Source organism: Labrus bergylta, chromosome 12 (genome assembly GCF_963930695.1).
Source record: "Labrus bergylta chromosome 12, fLabBer1.1, whole genome shotgun sequence".
Classification (NCBI taxonomy): domain Eukaryota; kingdom Metazoa; phylum Chordata; class Actinopteri; order Labriformes; family Labridae; genus Labrus; species Labrus bergylta.
In genome coordinates, this window is record NC_089206.1 from 16679090 (window position 1) to 16685089 (window position 6000).

The window sequence follows — 6000 nt, forward strand, 5'->3', positions numbered from 1 at the left end:
GTAGCTGCTGGCACAGTCATGATGACTCTGGGTAGTGTGCAAAAAGTGAATAACGTTACGACAGGCAGTGAGTAGCCACAGGGTATCAATGCAGAGCATGTTGAATAAAGGGCAAGTGGCCCTCTGTGGAATAAATCTCCTCATTTACTGCGGTACTGGGCATTTATGATCATCACAAGTCACCAATTGACAACAACCACAGCAAATGGCTATTAATATCTTAAACATAAATACACAATCCTTGAAGTTAGTTTAATCAATATACATCATGTGCTAGCTGTCAATCTTACAAAAAAAAAAGTCATTTTTATTTGCATAACAAGTATTAAACATCCACTGATTGTAAACAGTTAATGCATTAACACAGATTCCGTATTTCATGTTAGCCACACTCACATTATATAGCCATAATCAACATTGCTCAGCTCATAATACAGCTGAATCAAGCACTATCGTAATTCTTCCAAAGCCTGATTGATAATAATAATAAATAAAAAAAATCAAGATCAGACTGGACACTCAAAAATTGAGACCTTTAGGGTGGGCTACACATTTTAAGAACGTTTATTTGGGGAACCACATCACTAATATTGTCTCCTAAACTGAAATATAGAATATATGTGATTTGTGTTATGCAATCACAAGTTAACAACATTATGAGGGTGTCACAAGTTAATATCTGGTAACTTGTTACCATGATTACTGCTGTATATTCCATTAAAACTGAGACACAACTTCAAGAACAGTGCCTTGCCATCCCTTGGGATGTTGAAAGTGAAAGAATTTCAAGCTATTGCTCTTTTACAGCGTGTCCTAACAGCATGCAAGCGTTGGATATAACGTTGCATCGCACAGCATCGGTGGTTAGCTGTCCACACTGCATCTGTGAAACGTTTACTTCTCTGCTCTGTGAATTTTAGGTTCCCCTTGTAAACAGTGCGACATCTAATGCACTTATTTTGAAGGTGGATAAACAGAGGTGTTGTGCTTTGTATGACTGACAAGCCTTTGACTGCGGTAAGATGAATAACGTTTCTGCCTTAGTGTCAAAGCACAACATTTATGGACATTATTAATGCAACACCATCTCAACTTTGCAAAGCAAGCTCTGCTGAGTGAGGAAAACAGAGAAAATCAAGTAAATTCTTTTTTTTTTGTGGGCTGTTAGTAAATGATGGAATTAAGCTGATTTGGTCACTTATGCTTACTCGCATCGCATGCTGTTAAGACCCTCAGTTAAGACACTCTGTTACACTGTGTCAGGAAGCGAGCGTTAGATATTGTTGCAGCGTGATATTTAGTTGCTCTGGGAGTTTCAGTTTCTCCCTCGCAAACAAATGGACAGGTGATGCTTTTGCATTGAAGGTGGACATACCAAAGTGTGGTGCTTTGTATTGACAAGCTATTGACTCAAATCACATCACCCAAAGGTGCACCTATTAACAGCTTAAGGTAATCCCAATTATTTAAAAAATCCGGGGGTTGACACAAGTCAAAGAACAACATTGTTATCAAGAATGTGGATATTGTTAATGGACCACTATCTCAACTTTGTTAAACAAGCTAACAAGCTCTGTTGAGTGAGAAAAGCAAACGATAATCAAGGACCAGTTTTCCTGTTAGACACTGCCTTGTAAAGCCCCCTTCCTTGCACGATCCTAGTCCATGTCTACGCGAGGGACAGGAATGAAAGTAGAAACGGGCGGATGGGTAAAATATGTTGTTGCCCTGCTTCTTGCTGCACTGCTCACGGCCGGTTAGGACAGTCAAATAGGAAAAAATAGAATCAAACTTATTTTGTAGCACACACTCACTTGCGTTGCATGCTTTTAGGACACGCTGTTAATTTGAATACCTGAAGGAATATGGTAGTCTTTTCCAATTTGCCATCTTTATTAAAGACAGATGCATTATTTAATAGAGCTCAGATGCACTAGCAATACAAAATGATTGGTAATACGTTTACTAAGTAACCAATATATGTTCACTTGTATGTAAGACAAGGGGGAACTCATTTGATCTAAGTCCTCACATCAGTAGAAGCGTTTTCCATGTTTTAAAGAGATGATGCGGTAATGTCAGCATATATTTGCTTGTTTTAAATATTGACATAATCTTGTGTATTAGCAGAAGTGCAATTCTAAATTGCAGTATATCCATGGTTTGTATTGATTAGATGCATTTGACCCATTAACCACTTGGGAGTTGTTAAAATTAATGTTCTATTGTGTAATATGCATGGTCATAGCTCATTAATATTGTAAATATGAGCAATATTGTATTTTTTTGGGAAACAATAAGTCCCTAATAATTTCTTGTACAAATTGAATATTAATGTAAAATTCCGTAACTCTCAGGGACCATAATTCATACTTCCTAACAAACTCCCTGCCTGTCTGCTTTGAAGATTCATTTTTATCCGTTTTCACATATGCACTCCAGATAATATCTCGATAATTTCGGGGGATTGCTCTGGAGATTCTCCCCACCTGGCTGTTCACATATGATCCTCACAGCGGGAGACTATCCCTGTCAGGGGGGGGGGGGGGGGGGGGGGTCTCCCGAGGTAAGACGTGACTTAAAAAGACAACACGGAAGTAGCGGACTAAAAAACAGAGTCCGCTACACAACGTTATAATGAGAATATTTGCTTTCATATTGATGCTATGTGTAGTCCAATGGAATGACAACATCTACAAAAGAGCGGAGAACATACTGACGAACAGAAAACACAATGCAGCAGTTTAATTACGTGCCCGGAGATCGTAGTTGTCGCATGCAGACGCTCTATGCACCGTGCAGCAGTCACCATATATAAACGTTACTGGGGTCCTACTGGCTTGAGCTGAATTCTCCAGGAGAATATTCTGTTGCGTTCTCACATCCGCCCTTGCTGCGGAAAAAATACTAGAGGTCTGGCACTGGAGAAACTCTGGGTAAAGTCCGAGCTAAAAAATTTGGCTGTTTGCATTCACATATACAGCCCATCTGGATAGTCTCCTGAGTTTTTCAGGAGATTTCCGTATGTGTGAAAATTGTTTTTTTCTGGCATTATGAGCAGCACAAACCCTGGTCCACTGAGCTCACTTTTTTCAAGATTAACTATAGCCAGTCAATGAGAATGGAAAAATATGTTTAAATATTTAATTTACATTATTTAACAATATTAAGAATTTCATCTTGTTTGCTTTACTGGAGATATGCCTTATTTAACTCACAGACAAACAGCAAATCCTATGTTGTCCTTGTCAGCTGTTATTAAAAGTAGCTCATATTAACCCTATGTAGTGCTTACTTTATAGGATCGTAAAAGCTTGGCAGCAAATAGTGATGGCAAATCAACTTATCTTTTGCATTAGTCAATGTAGTAAAGCAGGTTAGCGGTACATACCAGAAACTGCTTTGGTACAATAGTTCCACCATTCTCATCCTTGGTTAGCGTCGCAGTTCATTTCTACTATCTGAAAACACACAAACAATCAAATCAGACAAGTTGCTTTACCAAAACACACAGCAATAAACCCTAATTGAAAGTTTCACTTGGGCCAACGATAATTTAAATGATAAATTTTAATGGTAATCTGCAATCCAACTATACTAGGAAATGGTGTGATCAGTGTGTTTTGAGGGAAGCAGAATTATATTAGAACTTGTTTGTTTGTGATCAGTTATACACTCTTGAAGGATCACGGTTTTCCTGATGTTCACACAGAAACCTGTTGGTCACTCTTTGCCAGTTATTCTTTGAAACGCCACCCAAATACCCCCCCACTATCTTGTGGTCTAAATGGTTTGCGCTTTTGTGACTCTGTGGAACCCCTGTTGTCTTCCCTTTAATATTAAAGGTCTCGTGTTGTTGAACAACTCAACTGTTTGTGTGTCATTTTAAATACTGCATTTAGACATCTTAATAATTAACTTATTTAGCAGTATGTTATGGGAATTGTGCATCTTTAAATTAGGGCTTATGTGCGAGTTTTATTTAGCACATCATTACTCTCAAAAAAGGGCTAATAGAAGTTTACCCTATTTGTCAGCCACCACCACCAAGGCTGCTCCACTGAGACTTTTTTCAGACATGGTCAGTATAATCACATGGAGTGTATATGTCTGCAAGTCTGATTAACAATACACAAGAAATGTAAACACGGCTTCATTTGATACAACATGCATCTGGAACAGGCCATCAACATCCCCTCATGATATTGTGCTTACATTATTGTAAATAAATAAAAAACATGCATGTGTTCACAAACAAAATATACAGGCCACAAATGTTGGCTGCATGATCATACATATATTTAATGACAAATAATGAGCAGGGACGCTCCTCAGCATTGTACTGTTTGGGGTCTATTGTTGATGTCTCATCTATACAACTAATGACGAGCAAGAATTAAAAATCAGCCTTTGTTTTGCTACATAATGAATCAATTCTGTATCCAACATAGTTCACAAGTCTTCTTCTCCTGATATAATGTCATCGCTTTGGTAAATGACTGTGAGCAGGCCCGACTGGGATGAGGAAATGTTTAATTTGCGTTTTTAAGCTCGAAATTAAGTCGGGATGTGTGTTCATAAAGCGGCAACCTGCGAACCAAGACTTTGTTATAATACGATGTATACTATCGAGCCCATAGGCAATTAATCCCCTCCTCCCAAATGTAGTAACAGCACGTCTCTGACTTAAACAAATCTCACACACAAAAAGTTAAAACAATGCAGCATTAAGATCAGTACTAACCACTGAGGGGGTGAAACAGAGATATACAAAAAGTTTACTATACCCGGCGCTTAGTGGACCTATTTAAAACTTTGTTTCTAAATATTATTGTAATTAAATACTGAACGTAAAGTAGCTACGGTTCAGTATAAGCACATTTAAAAGCTAAGAGGTGACGTTAGCAGAGGTATATAGCAGTTATGCTAAAGTTCAGCTTTGAAGGCTAACGTTAGCAGATTACCAAAAGTCACATCTACAATCTGACACACGTTTTAATTTCACCTGCTATCAATGTCTTCCTCTTTAAGGAACGCGAGTAACGTAAGACATTGAACTGCTTTGACTTGTAGTTGTAAGGTACACACACACATACCCACACAGAGAACATGAGTGTGTGTGTGTCTGTGTGTGTGTGTGTGTGGATGTATGTTTGCGGGTTTCGCGCGAGCTACCTAGCTAGCATTAAGAGCTCCGCAGCACAATGCTGTATCAGTGGATCATGGCTAAATTAAAAATGGCGGTTTACACATCATAGGATCCCTACTTTACCCTTTAGAAGACACTTGTTTTGTGGTCTTGGGTCCCCGTGATGGGGTCTAATCATAGTTAGTAATTGTTAGAGAGGAGCACTATAGCCAGGAGTTAGCCGAAACCCATGTGAAAACCATAGAATAAATGTTTCAGCTTACCTCGAATGCGTGTTACATTTGCTTCTCCATCTTGAACTAGCGAGTGGTAGGGTAGTTTTGATCTCGCGAGATTACCTGTTGTTGCGTTTACCCAGGGCACTCCCAGGCAATTGTTGTAGCAAAACAACGCTACTGCGTTTTCAGCTTGAAGGGAGAACAGAGGTCCCGTTAACTGGTTTTTCCAGCTTTACACAAATCATCATCCATCTGGCTACAGAAAATTCTATTTTAAATATTTTAAAAGTGTTATTGGATTTCCTGACAATAAGAAAATGACCACTGGTCATTTTGTTAAATAACAAATACACCTAACTTGTATTTGGACAGGAAAAATTACATTAAAAATTAAGCGATGGAAATTGTTTAGATGTGGAATTAAGAAGAACCTGAGAAAAAATGTAGATACACAACTTATTCAAAAGTAATAGCAACCTTGACAGCATTCATTCAGACTTTAATTGTAGTCAATAAGTCTATATGTTTATGACAAGATTGTATTTTATTGAGTGAATGCTATGCCCTTTACCAGAAAAACATTCAATTTGCCCCTCAAATTTCAAAAGTATAATAAAATCAATAACAAAGAAA